Source organism: Eleutherodactylus coqui, chromosome 8 (assembly GCF_035609145.1).
Source record: "Eleutherodactylus coqui strain aEleCoq1 chromosome 8, aEleCoq1.hap1, whole genome shotgun sequence".
NCBI classification, from domain to species: Eukaryota; Metazoa; Chordata; class Amphibia; order Anura; family Eleutherodactylidae; genus Eleutherodactylus; species Eleutherodactylus coqui.
In genome coordinates, this window is record NC_089844.1 from 147,732,942 (window position 1) to 147,751,225 (window position 18,284).

Below are 18,284 nucleotides of genomic sequence, written 5' to 3' on the forward strand. Positions count from 1 at the left end.
TAGAAGGATAAAACTAGTGATATTATAACAGTGATAAGAATACAGTGTAATAATACTAGCGATATAATAAAAGTATATACTGGAAATAAACAACCTTAGAAATATATCCTGTGTGCCGTCTCGTTTATACTAGTAAGAAAGAAAGATGTGTGAGATTTGGGTAAAAGGGGCCTTTTTTTATCTAGAAACAGTGCAGCTCTTGTCAATGTGTTGCATCTGGTATCACAGCTCATGCCCAGTCAGACCCATTATTCCCATCTCATACAAACTGTTTAGGGAGAACTTGACCCTTCCTATAAGCACCATAAACTAAGACACATTCTTATAGGACGGGTCCGGCGGAGTCCGGGGATGTAATGTATATACTCCCCATTCCCACGCTGTCGCACGCACTCCACTGTTCTCTATGGGAGTGCGCACACAGACTGAATGAAGAGTCACGCTGATAGATGGAGCATTGACTTCCCGGGGAGCCTGGTAAGTATAAACATTACATCCCGGACTCCGCAGGACCTGTCCTATAAGCATCATACTTAGTTTATGGTGCTTATAGAAGGTGACAGCTACCCTTTAATTCTACAAGGTCCACATATAAGTTACAGCTCCTGTTTAGTTCTGCAACAAATTAACCGTATAAACATTTCCATTTGTAACATTTATGAAATCTTTAATTCCTTGTAGATGGGGCCCCGTGTAGGAATATCAGTAGGGCCACTTAACTCCAATTACATTTATTCCCTGTCAGCATTTAAAGCTGGATAGAAAAGCATCATCATCAGCGCTTTTCTATCCAGCTAAAAAGACTGACAGGGATGGAAACCGTGCGAAATACAGACCAAAGAGGTCTCCTCCCCCTCACATATCGCGCCGTATGGTTCTGTCCTGGCTCCATCCTGGTTTCGGTCCCTATACAGCATTCTGCACCGAAGACGAAAACCGGGGTGGAACCAGCGCTGGAACCAGGAAATGCTACATGAAAACAACCTAAAGTTACCTTTACATGGGGCGATTATCACTCAAATCATTGCTGCAAAGAGCGATTTGGGGCGATAGTAGCCCCATGTATACGCGACCACCAACAGGGCACTGAGCAAGAAATTGCTCACCTCTTGGAGTCGCGTAAAAACCAACCGTCAGCCCCTGTAAATGGGCAGTCATTCTTCCTCCAGACTTTCAAAAAAATCATAACTTTTCTTTCCCCATTGCCACAGCTGTCTGAGTGCTTGTTTTATGTGTGACAAGTTGCATTTTTCATTGGTATTACTTAAAATACCATAGAATGTTTTGAAGATTTTTTAAAACTTTCCAAGTGAAGTGAAATGTACATAAAACTCATTTGGAACATTTTGGGGGTGGGGTGGAAGGGAGTATTTTTATTTTGATTGTTTTGTTTTAACACAGTAGATTTTTAGTGAAATTTTTAACAACTGTAACAATGATGATGATAAAGCAAATTGAGCAACAAATAGAAGATCGTCGGTATCCATATATGAAAAATTACACAGAACACTAAACAAATGAATTCAAATAAGTGGGTAGAAGGGTAATACGAAAAATGAACTCGAATTTAGGGTTTATGCATTATTGCTCTTAAATGAGGAACATCGATGATTAATTGATTCATTAATGTGGGCATGAAGCTGTAGGAACTCTGGAGCCGGGCTGTCCAACCTATTCTAAATGTATCTTTTTTATTAAGATCCCTTGAATGCTGTCAAACCAACAGTTTTTATTCACTGATTTAATTATTTCGAAGATAGTAACATAGTTCGTAAGGCTGAATGAAGACAATGTCCATCTAGTCCAGCCTGTCTAGCCTCCTGTTTTGTTGATCCAGAGGAAGGCAAAAAACCCCAAGTGCAGAAGCCAATTAGCCCTTTGGGGAAAAATTCCTTCCCAACTCCCTAATGGCAATCAGACTGTTCCCTGGATCAACCCCTAAGGCTAGGTTCACACAGGGCGGATTTGCCGTGGTTCTGCCGCAGCAGATCCGCCCGCGGCCGCTAATCTCGGGATTAGCCAGCCATGGGGACGAGGGTTCTCAGAAACCTCGTCCACACGGGACGGCTAATCCGCTGCGGTAACTCTGGTTGAAACCGCGGCGGTTCTCCCGGCGGAAATCTCACGGTTTTTGCTGCGAAACTGCAAGATTTCCGACGGGAATACGGCAAGTGTGAACCCAGCATAATAGTTCCTACCTGCCTGTAAACCCGGATTAACAAATAACCTTAGATTTATAGCCTATAATATCCTTCCTCTCCAGAAAGACATCAAGTCCCCTTTTAAACTCCTCTATGGATTTTGCCATCACTACGTCCTCAGGCAGAGAGTTCCACAGTCTAACTGCTCTAACAGTAAAGAACCCTTTTCTATGTTGGTGATGAAACTTGCATTCTTCTAAGCGTAGCGGATGTCCTCTTGTTACCGTCGTAGTCCTGGGTATAAACAGATCCTGGGAGAGATCCTTGTATTGTCCCCTCATGTACTTATACATGGTTATTTGGTCGCCCCTTAAACTTCTTTTTTCTAGACTAAATAGTCCCAATTTTGATAGCCTCTCTGGGTATTCCAGTCTCGTCATTCCATGTACTAGCTTAGTCGCTCTTCTTTGAACACCCTCCAGTACTGTAACATCTTTCCTGAGCACCGGTGACTAGAACTGTACACAGTATTCCACGTGGGGCCTGACAAGTGCTTTATATAATGGAAGGATAATGTTCTCGTCCTTTGCCCCTATACCTCTTTTAATGCATCCCAAAACTTTATTTGCCTTTGCAGCAACTGACTGGCATTGGTTGCTCCAGTTTAGTCTACAATCCACTAGTACCCCCAGGTCTTTTTCCATATCACTTTTCCCTAGCAGTACCCCATTAAGTGTATATTGGTAACATCCATTTTTGCTGCCCATGTGCATAACCTTACATTTATCAACATTGAACTTCATTTGCCATTTTTCTGCCCAAGCTCCCAGCTTATCTAGGTCTGTTTGTAGCCGCACATTGTCCTCCATTGCATTAATTATATTGTATAATTTTGTGTCATCTGCAAATATTGATATTTTGCTGTGCAGCCCCTCTATCAGGCCGTTGATAAATATATTGAACAGAATGGGGCCCAAAACTGAACCCTGTGGCACCCCGCTAGCGACGGTGGCCCAATCAGAGTATGAGCCATTTATTACCACCCTCTGCTTTCTATCAATGAGCCAATTTTTAACCCAATTACACACGTTTTCACCCAATCCGAGCTGTCTAATTTTTTATATTAGCCTATTATATGGCACGGTGTCAAAGGCTTTAGAGAAGTCCAGATATATGAGATCAATAGATGCTCCCAGGTCCAGCTTAGAGCTTACTTCATCGTAGAAACTGATCAGATTGGTCTGACATGAGCGACCCTTCATGAATCCATGCTGGTGAGGAGTTATTCCCTTGTTCTCCTTGAGGTGCTCATCAATGGCGTCTCTCAGAATCCCCTCGAAAATTTTTCTCGTTACTGAAGTGAGACTTACCGGCCTATAGTTACCAGGCTCACTTTTGGTCTCCTTTTTGTAAATTGGAACCACGTTGGCAATGCGCCAATCCAATGGTACAACACCGGTCTTGATAGTGTCTAGAAATATCAGATATAGCGGCCTAGCTATCTCATCACTTAGTTCCCTTAGTACCCTTGGGTATATTCCATCTGGGCCTGGCGATTTATCGATTTTAATCTTCTTTAACCGATTCCGCACCTCCTCCTTCATTAGGTATGACATATTTTGCGAGGGGTTTATTTTATTCCCCTGTATCTCGTGTGGCATTTCCTTTTCGTTTGTGAATACGCTTGAAAAGAAACTATTTAGTAGATTTGCTTTCCCTTCGTCATCAATGATTTCTCCTGCATTGTTTTTTAAAGGGCCAGTGCTCTCCCTGCAAATCCTTTTGCTGTTAATATAGTTGAAAAATAGTTTCGGGTTGTTTTTGCTCTCTTTGGCGATCAGTCTTTCTGACTCCTCCTTGGCAATTTTGATCCTATCTTTGCATATTTTATTTTTTTTCCTTGTACGATTTTAGCGCTTCTTCGCTGCCTTGTTGTTTAGTAGTTTGAACGCTTTCTTTTTTTCGTTTATTGCCCCTCTTACCGTCTTGTCGAGCCACATTGGTTTCCTTTTAGTTGAGATTCTTTTATTTTTAAAGGGAATGAACTGCTCACATGAGGTGATTAGGATCCTTTTAAACTTTTCCCATTTTTCCTTTGTACTGATATTTTTGAGGATGTTGTCCCAATTAATGTTACCAATAGTAGTTCTAAGCTCATCAAATTTTGCTTTACTAAAGTTTAGTTTCTTTGTCGCTCCGTGAGAAGGCTTCCTATTGAATGACAGCTGGAAGATGATTATATTGTGGTCACTGTTCCCCAAGTGCCCCTCAACCTGTTCCCCCTTTATTCTGTCCGGTTTGTTAGTTAGTACTAGGTCCAGAATGGCCCTCCCTCTTGTTGGTTCCTGTACTAGTTGGTTCAGGTAATTATCTTTAATTACTCTCAAGAACTTATCTCCCCTGTGAGATTTGCAGGTCTCATTTTCCCATATTATATCTGGATAATTAAAGTCCCCCATTATAATTACTTCGTTGCGCTTTGACACCTCTTCTATCTGCCTTAATAGTAAGTTTTCAATTTCTTCTGCTACGTTGGGGGTCTATAGAAGACCCCTATCAGGATTTTGTTATTTTTTTCTTCCCTGTATTTCTACCCACAGAGATTGCACCTGTTCGTCTCCTACCCCTATATCCTCCCGTAGTCTCGGATTTAAGTTCGATTTAATGTACAGACATACCCCTCCCCCTTTCTGGTTCCTTCGGTCTCTTCTGAAGAGATTGTACCCCTGTAAATTCACCGCCCAATTGCATTTATCATCAAGTCATGTTTCCGTTATTCCAACTATATCATAACTTTCATCAGTCATTCTTGCTTCAAGCTCACCCACTTTACCAATCAGACTTTGTGCATTTGTGGTCATAAAATTGATATAGTTATTTTTGTTCTTTAAAATCGTTTTGTTGCTATATGTGCTAATGGCTGACCTCACAGTTCTAGCTGTACTAACCCCCCCCCCCCCCCCCCTGCTCGACCCCCATTCACATTTCTTTGACCCAGGTCGCTAGCTACACTGGCTACCCCACTATTTCTCATTTTACCCTCCCCCCAGTCCCTAGTTTAAACACTCCTCCAGCCTTCTAGCCATCTTATCCCCCAACACAGCTGCACCCTCCCCATTAAGATGCATCCCGTCCCTACGGTAGAGCCTGTAGCTGACAGCAAAGTCAGCCCAGTTCTCCAGGAACCCAAATCTCTCCTTCTTACACCAACTCCGGAGCCACTTGTTTACCTCCCTAAGATCCTGCTGCCTTTCTAGTGTGGCCTTAGGTGCAGGTAGTATTTCCGAGAAAACTACCCTGAAGGTCCTCGCCCTAAGCTTGGACCCTAGGTCCCTGAAATCCTCTTTGAGGGCCCTCAAAAATAATTTCAGGGACCTAGGAAGGAATTATGTTGTTATTCCAATGGTGGTCAATGTTGGTTCTACATGCTATCAACATATGGAGTAAGGGGTGCGTAGGGTGGAAGGGAATTGTTCAGTATCTATGTTTAGCAAAGCTAAGGCAGGGTTAGCTTGAATCTGGATATTACTAACGTTTGAGATTAGCTGAAAAATCTGACTCCAGAGGTTTGAAATATATGGACAATCCCACCAGAAATGCATAAAAGTACCATTAGTTGAACCAAATCTCCAACAGCATTTAGAAAACTGAGGAGACGTTTTATTGATAATATGAGGAGTTGGGTACCATCTATACATTACTATTCTAGAATGATCAACGTGGTTTGTGCTTTTAGAAACAGAAGTAATTGAGGAATATGCCTCACTCCATTGGTCATCTGAGATCTGAATTTTTAGGTCATTTTCCCATTTTTTATTGATGCTTTTTAAATGGTCTATCAACAGTTGGCTCTGAATCTGATAACAAGTGGAGAGGCCTTTATTAAGCTCCATTTACATGCAAAGATGATCGCTCAAAATTCATTTAAAAGATAAGGAGAATGACAGTTTTGCGCGATCATTTTGCATAAAGTACTAGTTGGCACTTATCACTTATGCCAATTAGTACTTTATCAGCTTCATTTCCATGCAAATGAACCTCCCAGGAACTGTTGCAGAACATAGCAGAAGGTCTGAGCTCAAATGAAAAGTGCGCAATGGTAGCATTTACAGACAACAATTGATGCTTCAAAGCCTTTGTTTTAACAAATTTTGAGCGATCGATTAATCGTTGCATGTAAATGGCGCTTAAGTGCCCTGAAAAGATGAGAGCCAGGCATTAAGTTTAGATGGGACATTGATTCTTGTAGGGAAAAAGCTTTTAGGAGATGGCTAATTTCAAGGTATTTAAGGAAAATCTGATTGAGGCTTTATTCACATGAGTATATCAGGCGCCGGTTTCATGACCGGACGATATACACTACCATCTGCTATATTGTACTGCAATGCATCAGATCACACAGGCGTATTCCCTCGGCATAAAAGCGCCCAGCCGGTCAATACAGTGCTAGGCGCTTTTATGTCAGGCAGGAAATATAGTCCTGGAACTATCTTTCCTGGCCGGAATACGGCTGCTGCCATAGACTCCCATGAGAGCAAATGACAGCAGCCAGAAAAGGGAGGTGGGAGGGGGTTTAGCAGCGTGACTATCCTCCTTTCTGGGTGTGTGCAATGAGAGGGGTGGGATGGGGATGGAGCTAATTGCTAAGCTTCCTCTGTCCAGCCCCCTCCAATTCCTGGCTGCCAACAAGGGGCGGAGAGGGGGCGGGAGCTTAGCACAATAGCTCCCACCCCATTCTGCCTCCTCCCCTTGCAGGGAGCCAGTGAGGGGGGAGACAGCTTAGCAGCTAAACGGTATCCGCATGCCCAGTGGCATTCCGAGCTCTGCATATTTGTGCCAGGCCAGGGCAGTTAGAACGGGTGCACAAACGTTACCTTTATGCGCTCGTTCAAGCATTTTATGGTGCCAGCGGATGAATGTAAAAACGCCAACACCCGTGTGAAAGAACCCTAAAGGATATCAAATCTAGTAGTCAACTCTGAGAATAGTAAAAACCGCTCATTATCCCAAAATTGACTAATTTAAGTTAAACCTAGATTTTGGCAGCTAAAGAGATTAGTTTTCGAGTGCAACCTCCAGCAGATCTACTTCAGCTTTTTTTTGCCACCACACTGGCACCAGCAAGAAGAGTAGCTGAATTAGAGGGAAATGGGGAGTTGAAGAATAGTTGGGCCAATAGAGTAGATTTCAGAATCGCCAGCTGCAAATAATAAGTTAATGCAATTGTATATACTTCATCAGTGCTACCCAACACCGACTAGATTTTACAAAATGAACAGGGCGCCTACTAATATATGTCACAGGTGCCAGACACCGGGCCCAAATGTTAACCATCTAATATGGAGCTGCCCAGAGATCTATGCGTACTGGAGGCAGATCACAGAATTTCTATGCCAGCTAATGGAAATGCCAGTCACGCTCATCCCGACCATAAGCTTATTGGGGATCCTGGACGAGGAGCACTGGCAGTTTCATGACCGGATATTCCTCATTAACCCTTTCCAATCCATTTTTTTTCTCATCCATTCTCCCCAGCTCCAATTTATTTGGAGCTGGGAAGAATGGATGAGAAAAAATAAATTTTCCATTCAACCTCCTGATCTGACAGAGTTCAGGAGTGTGCGGGTGGTCACTACACCGTGGGGGGAATGCGGGTCAGGTGACACCCGGCAGTCACATGATTGCCGGGCGGAATGCGGAAGTAACAGTGACCCCCCCTCCCACAGTAGTAGTAGTAGAGCCCCCATGAAACCGATATACTTACCCTCTTTCTGGTCTTTAGAACAATGCTACTTCTCTTTTCGGCGCTGCTGCCGTGGAAAGTGTGTGCGCCCGCAGCATTACCACCTCCCCCCTCCTCTCCTCTTGCGGAACTAAAGAGGAGAGGTCAGGGGAGGAAGATCCCAGATGCACACTGACGCAAAGTGATTACCGGCGGGAAGCTGCAGCACCCCACTTGGTAATCGCTATGGTGACCAGACATCCCGAAAGTGGGACAAATGGCTTTCCTGCCAGGGTCCCAAAGCAGGACTGTCCTGCCTAAATCAGGACGTCTCGTCACCTTAGTTAAGGGGTTAAGAGAAGTTGGGGGTCTCTAAGATAAAATTTTACACCCAGGCCCATGAGCGTTTACGTACGCCCCCTGGAAATGGGTGCTCCCAGAAAGTCAGACTGGCAAACTTGGAGAAGATACCCCTTCTTGAACTATTTAAAACATAGTGCTTTAGATCATTATGAAAAGTGTCCCTAGAAAAGCAATGTATTCATTTATACCAGATGGTGGCAGTGATTGCTCATAAAATAGAATAGGAAGTGTATGAAAAGCAGGCCTCCTGTAGAGATAGCTTGTAGTGCAGTCCCAAGCAAACTCAGGGCTTTCCTGGGTCTCCTGAATCTGATTGTGGGACACCAACAGGCTATGGGAAGTCAGGGGGGGCCAGGATCCCCTGCCTTATTGCTGAAGTGCAGCCTGGTGTAGAAAGATCATCGTCCTCCAGTGAAGGAGAATCCCAGCTTGATTATGGTGCTGACGCGGCACTATAGCGCTGTCTCAGTGCGGCACCGCCTGAACCTCAGTGGGTCTCCCACCTGTTGCAGGAAGCACAGGTGCCCCAGGGGACAGCATTCCCAGCCTTGCAGTGCTTCCTAAACCTCCCGATGTGGAGAGAGGAGACCCCAATTCCACTTGTGGAGAAGATCAGCGGGCAGCGGTAACCCCGAGGATGATTCCCGAAGCTCACCTCGGTAGTAGGACGGTTGAGGATGCTGCCTGAGCTGGGTACCCAGGTGGACAGTCAGCTTTTGTATCCTTTTTGTTGTGCCGGAGCTTCTCGCTCATGCGTCGGCTCAACTAAGACTCTAGTCCACACCCCAATGTCTTGTTTTTATGGCATACAAACTACAGCACAAATAACATGATAACTTAATTATGTGGGTCAGTAGGATTATGATAATATCGCATTTATTTACAAATTTTTCCTGTACTATTTTGAAAAAATAAATACAAAAAAATATAGATTTTCTGCTGCCATCTTCTGACTGGAATAACTTTGGAACACATATGTCTTTCTGATAGCTTTTTATTGTTTTTTCTTGGAAACAGGGTGAAAAAAAGTCTCTTTTACATTAATTTGAATGGGAGTGAAGACTTTAATTACACTTCCAGCTCTGACCACCGATGCAGCTAACCCAAATCATGTCTCAACTTCCAAGGAGGACATATATATGAGCGGACAGAAGCTAGTCCAAAGAACAATTAGTGAATAACCTTTTTTTAAAATATTCTTCCGTCCCTGATCATATGATCGTCATCACAGGTGCTTCACTTTACTAACTTCCAGAGCCGGACGGCAGCCGTGTGCTGACAGGACCTGTAATGATGTCACTGTTGTGTGATCAGTTACCGACTCTTAGCTCCGCCCCTGATCGCATGACCGTGGGGTCATCACAGATCCTAAACCAGCATGTAGTACAGCTGTGTGTGTCTGTGACATGCGAATGTAATGTAGCAGGGCTGTTTGTGGTGTGTGTGTGATGCGCATGTAATATAGCAGAGCTGTGTGTTATGCGCATGTAATGTAGCAGAGCTGTGTGTGACGCACAGGTAATGTAGCAGAGCTGTATGTGTGATGTGCATGTAGCAGAGCTGTGTGGTTTGTGTGACGCGCATGTAGCAGAGCTATGTGGTTTTTGTGATGCACATGTAGCAGAGCTGTGTGTGGTGTGTGTGACATGCATGTAGCAGAGCTGTGTCTGGTATGTGTAACATGCATGTACGAGAGCTGTGGGTGGTGTGTGTGACGTGCATGTACCAGAAATGTGTGTGGTGTGTGTGACATGCATGTAGCAGAGCTGTGGGGGGTGACATGCATGTACCAGAACTGTGTGTGACGAGCATTTAGCAGAGCTCTGTTGGTCTGTGACATACTCATGCAGTAGAGCAGTGTGTGGTGTGTGTGACACGCGCATGTAGCAGAGCTGTGTGGTGCATTGCCACCCGAAACACTGGTACTATAATTTCCTAATAATTACTGGTATGTTATAATATTTGTCATAATACTTGTGTTATAATTCGGATATCACAGCGTAATTTTAATAAACATGTGTACACAATACTACTGTCTCCATTGTACACCCAGAACTGACGATACCCCCGCCCCTGATATAATCCCTACCACCTTTGAACCATTTAATGGAAGGATTTCTTTTCTGCAGATTGCTGCTTTGCATCCCCTGTAATAGGAGAGGCCATTACTAAGTGTATTACCCCCTGCATAGTCCTCCTAGACAGCCCCAGCATGGGCACAGGGCACATACTCAATTCCTGCTCTCCCAGCGCTACCCATTTTATATTCCGGACTAGCGCTGTGGGGAGCCTCAGTGCCCCTCTTCTCTGTTACCAGGTCACATGTCCAAACGCTGCCCGCGCTTCTAGATGGTAAGTCGTCATCATCTCCCTCGACTTCTCAAGAAGCGTGATTTTTAGCCTGATGATGGACTTTATGGGGTCTTTGTTTTATCTCTAATCCCTGGAGGTCGGCTGCAGCCCTTCTGGGCAGATTTTATACTGATTCTACCATTACCAGCAATATTTTAATGTGTGCGTTTAATATAGGACTATAATTTTAATTATATAGTGAATAAAGTAATTTACCAATTGCGCCATTTTAGCAAAACCAGCTCTGTTTTATAGAGGAGGACTATCAACGTCAGACTTTACATCCGGCTGTACAGGGAGGGGCAGCTCCCTCTTCCCTTGAAAACTTAATATATGTTGATTTACGTTTTTCGTTTGTTTTTTATCCCCGTTACCTTCTAATACTTTAATCTTTGCCTATCGTATTTCATGTGTAATTGCATCCTGATATTTGTATCTATAAAAATGCCCCCGTTCCCCTTGTTTTATTATTTGTCACATGTTCTTACATAGTGTGTCCCCAGCAAATACTGAGGGAGGGGCGCCATAACCCGTGTGGCTGCACAATTTTACCAGTGATTTGCTGTGGCTGTGGTTTGGCTGGGTGCGGCAGCTGCACTGTGTACTCCCAGCAGAATAGAGTCACACGGGCTCTTGGTTCGGGCCCCTTCCTACAATTTGCTTTGGGCTCTTGAATGTGTTATCTTCCTACAGATGGGGTTGTCAGGGAGAGGCCGCCTGGGTCCCGGCGGATGGTGGTTGTCAGGGAGAGGCCGCCTGGGTCCCGGCGGATGGTGGTTGTCAGGGAGAGGCCGCCTGCGTCCCAGCGGATGGTGCTTGTCAGGGAAAGGCCGCCTGCGTCCCGACAGATGGTGGTTGTCAGGGAGAGGCCGCCTGCGTCCCGACAGATGGTGGTTGTCAGGGAGAGGCCGCCTGTGTCCCCGCGGATGGTGGTTGTCAGGGAGAGGCCACCTGTGGCCCCCCGAATGGGGTTGTCAGGGAGAGGCCGCCTGTGTCCCGGCGGATAGTGGTTGTCAGGGAGAGGCCGCCTGCGTCCCGGCGGATAGTGGTTGTCAGGGAGAGGCCGCCTTAGTCCTGGCGGATGGTGGTTGTCAGGGAGAGGCCACCTGTGTCCTGGCGGATGGTGGTTGTCAGGGGGAGGTCGCCTCCGTCCCGTGGGATGGGTGTTTGTCAGGGGGCGGTCGCCTCCGTCCCGTGGGACGGGTGTTTGTCAGGGGGCGGTCGCCTCCGTCCCGTGGGACGGGTGTTTGTCAGGGGGCGGTCGCCTCCGTCCCGTGGGACGGGTGTTTGTCAGGGGGCGGTCGCCTCCGTCCCGTGGGACGGGTGTTTGTCAGGGGGCGGTCGCCTCCGTCCCGTGGGACGGGTGTTTGTCAGGGGGAGGTCGCCTCTGTCCCGTGGGACGGGTGTTGGTCAGGGGGAGGTCGCCTCTGTCCCGTGGGACGGGTATTGGCCAGGGGGAGGTCGCCTCTGTCCCAGCGGATGGGGGTTGTAAAGGGGAGGTCGCCTCTGTTCCGGCGGACGGGAGTTCTCAGGGAGAGGTCGCCTCTATCCTGGCGGCGGGTGTTTTCTGGGAGAGGCCGCCTGTGTCTCGGCGGATGGGTGTTGTCAGAGGAAGTCCGCCTATGTCCCGGCGGACGGGGGTTGTCAGGTGAAGGCTGCCTCTGTCCTGGGGGACAGGGGTTGTCAAGGAGATGGGTCGGCCTCTGTAGTCAGGTGGGTGGCCGCCTCTGTCCGGGCGGACGGGGGCTGTCGGGGAGAGCCGCCTCATGACTCAATCCTGAGTCTTATTGCCGTGAGGATACTGCAGGGAGGGGTCAGTGAATTAGTTCTGCAGGTAACCAGGAGGATTTAGTTTATGGTACTTTTTTCAATTTGTTTGATTGCTGGTGAGGCTCAGCAGGTATAAAGGTTGGTCCCAAGGTGCCCCTTAACCCCTTAAGGACATTGCCTTTTTTCCATTTTCGTTTTTTCCTCCACCCGTTTAAAAAATCAATTGTTTTTTGTGGGATGAGTTGTATTTTTCAGTTCTATTTAATGTACCATATAACGTACTAAAAAACTTCAAAAAATTCAAAGTGGAGTAAAATTTAAAAAAAAGTAATTTCGCCATCTTCCGGTGCATCCTGTTTCTACGGCGCACAAAATGCAACAACAATGCCATAAGTTTATTCTATGGTTCAGTACGATTACTACGATACCAAACTTATAAAGTGTTTTTTTTTTCTGTACTACTTTATTTTTATTCAGACATTTAATTATTTTAAATTATTTTCTGCCGCCATCTTCTGCATGTAAGAACGTTTTAAAATTTTCCATCAACGTAGTTGTCCGAGGGCTCATTTTGTACGGTACATCCTGTTGTTTTCATTGGTACCATCTTGGAATATATACAAGTTTTTGATCGCTTTTCAGTGCATTTTTTTTACTTGGAGACCCAAAAAGCGCATTTCTGGAGTTATTTATTTTTTTTACAGGTGACGTTCACTGTGTGAGGTAAATAATGCGTTACTTTCATAGATCGGACTTTTACGGACACAGCGATACCAAATATGTATTTTTATTTTATTACTTAGATTCTTTTATTGTAAATATGGCAAAAGGGTTGTTTTTTACAGTTGTTACTTTTTTTTTTATACTAAAACTTTATTAATCTTATTTTTCCTTTTTTTAGCCCCCATAGAGGACCACAACTAGCAATGCTTTGATTGCTCCTGCAGTATCATGTAATGCCATACTGCGATTGGGCAGGCAGTCTATCAAGCCACCCCACAGGGACGCCTTGATAGGCATATTGCGAAGACAGCCCTGGGGCCTTTCAGAAGGGCCCTGGCTGGCATGACACCTGCATGGCTCCCTGCGATCTCATCGCAAGGGAAGGGGCCGTATCAGAATTGACAGTGGCATTGAAAGGGTTAATAGCGCCGATCAGCCACGCGGCTGATTGCAGCTATTGCCCGCAGGTGTCAGCTGTAATAAACAGCCGGCGCCTGCGGTGTATGACGAGAGGTGGCCCTGCAATCTCTCTTCATATATACCCTGCAGCTGCAGGACATAAATGTGCAACCTGCAGCGTTAAGGGGTTAAAGAGCGCTTTGCCTTGTACCCTCAGAGCCCGGTACCTGGTTGTTTGGTCCGGCTTTGCAGAGGATTACCCGGACCGGATACAACTCTGGGAGTAAACAAGAATGGTTCAATTCATTAACAGCAAGCAAAGATCTTGAAATGGTGCAGAATTAAAACTGTGTTTTTGTTCCAGGGGTGAAGTATCTGAGGCAGGATGATGGCCGCCTCCCCGGTGATGAATGGCGGGCATGCCGATCTGTGGGCATCTCATAACCAGATTGTCCTGGAACCTCCTGAAACAGGTGATCCAGAGGTAAGACATACGAGACGCTCCGCTCTCACTGCACTATAGGCGCTTCTACACAGAAGACGGATCCTCTGCTGGCTGTAATGAGCGACTGACAGTATAGCTGCCGATCAGTCCTCGTTCTGCCGCTCGCGGCGCGGAGGATCACTAGTATTGGGACGACCGGTCACTAATATTGATCATCCTTCACCAGCAGCAGCTCTTGTCAGCAGCCGCCCCCCTAATTACATGGAGGATGTCCTGCCAACGAATCAGCATTTTTATGCCCCCATGAAAGATCCAGTCAGCCGGTGAGCGAGCGTTCTGAATGTTCATCAGCTGATTGGGGCGCATTCAGGCGGGGCGATGATCGGGGAGATAAACCTTCTGACAAATGTGTGTTCCCATGTAAAAGGGTCTTAAAGAATGAGCTGCACATCCAAGACTCCAAGGTATCTTGGTTCCCTACATCGGGTAATAGATGCTGGGCGCTGACCACTAATGGAATCTATTATGTTGGCCATCGCAGTTGTCATCCAGCTTTCCATGGATTCTGCATGTCATGGACACCTGCGTTATGCCGTGTTACACTCCACAGTATTGGAGGTCTTTGTGTCATTCAGGAAGCCTTCACACAGGTTAGAAAATCACGTATTGCGAGACGCACAAATCTCGCACGAGTATGAACTCCGTTCTTTTGACCCGGGGTAATATAGATGAGTTTTATTATTTTGCTCTCCTCCCCTGCTGTCCTATATTTGGGTGTTCCCTCGGAACGCCTCACCCGTTGTTTTCAATGGGTCCGGAAAGATCTCACAGCGTGCGATGCGAGGTTTCCCATTGGATCGCGACTGTACTGAAGTCATGGGAGGTGGTTTTGACACGAAACGCCTAGCATCCGCGGGGACATCGCACAAGCGTGATATCGGGACGAGCTTCCTTGCCTGAAATATCGCTCAGCTGTGTGAAACTAGTCTCAGTGGGGAAACTAAAGCTAGATGTAACCCTCCTTAAAGTGACCCTCCAGTCCTAGACAAACAAAGATGGCCGCAGCCGTTCTCTGACTGTCTGCTGCACACTGTGCATTAGTACACATCGGTAGTCTAAAACACTACACCTGCTGTGATTGGCCAGTGTTGTCCACGGGAGCAGCGCTGACCAGTCAGAGCAGCATGCAGTGTCTCAGGATGTCTTCATTCACACCTGGAGGTTTGGATGTGGATTTTGAAACCCAAACCGGGTGAGGCTCATAAAGGGTTGTAGGGGGTCAGTCAAACTCTGACCGTTGAGCGGATGCTGCCTGCTTCCAAATTAGTCTTTAGATATGGGTACCCATAGACGACACAAATGGACAACCACATGCTGGATGAGATTGTCAGAGTGAAGTGAAGTTTATTTGCAAAGTACAGAACTTTATAGAAACAGAAAATGCTTGCGTAAGATCTAATCACTGCGCAGGTCCGAACCTGCTGGACACCTGGACTTTCTTAATGAACAATACACATCTTTCAAAGAAGTCTCCTACGTGAGCAATGCATCAATGTCCGATGATAACTGTATCAACAATATGTTCCCAGGCGCTTCTAAGCAAAGGGAGTAAATTTCTCTAGGACAGAGAGAACGCTGATTACACACACGGGAACATATCCAAGGTCATTATATCTGAGATTTAACATTCTTCTAAGTAAAAAGTGAAATTTGTACAGATACATGTATTTAGCAAAGGCAAAGAATACAAAATAGAGTCGCTGTAGTCAATAATTAATACACTTATCAGTTTAAAAAGGCATAAACGTGAATTAACCCCTCACAGGGTAGACTAAAGGACGGGTTCAGTTTCTACCCTTTTTTTTCCTTCATTTTGGTTGACTTCTGGTGTGAACAACTGCACATGTGAGCACATCCTTAGACTGCGGCTGCATACTAACACACATGTGAGCACATCCTTAGACTGCGGCTGCATACTAACACACATGTGAGCACATCCTTAGACTGCGGCTGCATACTAACGCACATGTGAGCACATCCTTAGACTGCGGCTGCATACTAACACACATGTGAGCACATCCTTAGACTGCGGCTGCATACTAACACACATGTGAGCACATCCTTAGACTGCGGCTACATACTAACACACATGTGAGCACATCCTTAGACTGCGGCTGCATACTAACACACATGTGAGCACATCCTTAGACTGCGGCTGCATACTAACACACATGTGAGCACATCCTTAGACTGCGGCTACATACTAACGCACATGTGAGCACATCCTTAGACTGCGGCTGCATACTAACACATGTGAGCACATCCTTAGACTGCGGCTGCATACTAACACACATGTGAGCACATCCTTAGACTGCGGCTGCATACTAACACACATGTGAGCACATCCTTAGACTGCGACTGCATACTAACACACATGTGAGCACATCCTTAGACTGCGGCTGCATACTAACGCACATGTGAGCACATCCTTAGGGCGAGCACCCACTGGCGTTTTTTTACCTGCGTTTTGCGTTTTGCGTTTTTCCTGCACAGGCATAGAGATAACATGTGTTCCTGTCCACTGGCGTTTTTTTTGCATTGCGTTTGCGTTTTTAACATAGGAGCTGTCAGTTGCATATGTGTCCTTATTTTTCTCCATGGAAATTAATGGCAAAGCCGCGAAAACGCCGCGAAAAACGCCGCGGAAAACGCGCGGAAAAACGCGGGACACGCGGCGAAAACGCTGCGTTTTTTTCCCGCGGGAAACGCAAACGCCAGTGGGTGCTCGCCCTTAGACTGCGGCTGCATACTAACACACATGTGAGCACATCCTTAGACTGCGGCTGCATACTAACGCACATGTGAGCACATCCTTAGACTGCGGCTGCATACTAACACACATGTGAGCACATCCTTAGACTGCGGCTGCATACTAACACACATGTGAGCACATCCTTAGACTGCGGCTGCATACTAACACACATGTGAGCACATCCTTAGACTGCGGCTGCATACTAACACACATGTGAGCACATCCTTAGACTGCGGCTGCATACTAACACACATGTGAGCACATCCTTAGACTGCGGCTGCATACTAACACACATGTGAGCACATCCTTAGACTGCGGCTGCATACTAACACACATGTGAGCACATCCTTAGGCCTCATGTCCACTGGATAATTGTTATTTAAAATCTGCAGCGTTTTTCCCGCACGCGGATCCGCGCCCCATAGGGATGCATTGGACACCCATGGGTAGATAAATACCCGCGGATGGTATTTAAAAGTGATTTTAAAATTTACGGTGCATGAAAAAAACCACGCCATGCTCCATTTAAGTGCGGATCATGCTCCGGATGGCCCCCATTGATCTCTATGGGTGCGGGAGATCCGCTGTGAATATTAAATCTGAATTAAATGGGTGCTGGAGATCCGCTGCGGATTTCAAGGCTGGGAGGTGGAGAAAGTACTAGGAGATGGGGTAAAGTGGGCAAAACACCTCCAGCGTAAAAATTGCATCCGCGTACATACGCGCATGAAAAAAAATGCATCCGCATGTCACCTGCATGCAATAAAATACAATTTTAAGCTCATCCGCACTGCATCTGCAGCCCAAATCCGCGTTACAAATCCACAGCGGATCTGATTTTCCCCGTGGACATGAGGCCTTAGACTGCGGCTGCATACTAACACACATGTGAGCGCATCCTTAGACTGCGGCTGCATACTAACACACATGTGAGCACATCCTTAGACTGTGGCTACATACTAACACACATGTGAGCACATCCTTAGACTGCGGCTACATACTAACACACATGTGAGCACATCCTTAGACTGCATACTAACACACATGCGCATCAGATAGTCATAGCGGCTCGGCCGTCTGTCCAGGGCTGGAGGGTCGCTTTAAGGGAGTATTCCTATATTATACACTGGTGATATGTTGGTAATGTAGGTCGGCACTTTACCATCTCTGGGCTCCTCGCTGGTGGATGAAGTGACTGCAGCACTGATCTAGCACTGTGTCCCCTTTACTGCTTATCCGTGCCCAACAGCGCCCTCACCAGGCATTGTGTGGTCACTTATATAAAGCTGGTACACTTCCCTCACAGACAGTCCGGCTGCCTGACGATCAGGTAGATTCCTATTGGCCTTGGATGGGAGTATTCTTGCCCTTAGATTATCCTATTTCCAGGCTACGAGGGGCTGAATTATGAGAATGTCCGCTGGATTAGGCTGGGTTACATCGGATTTGTCATTTCCAGTTTTCTGTTTCATCGTTGGAGAAGAAAACTGAAAGTGCTGGAGAGCCGGATCAGAAGGTATATATGGAACGGCATCAGAATGCCCAAGGAATGCAGCA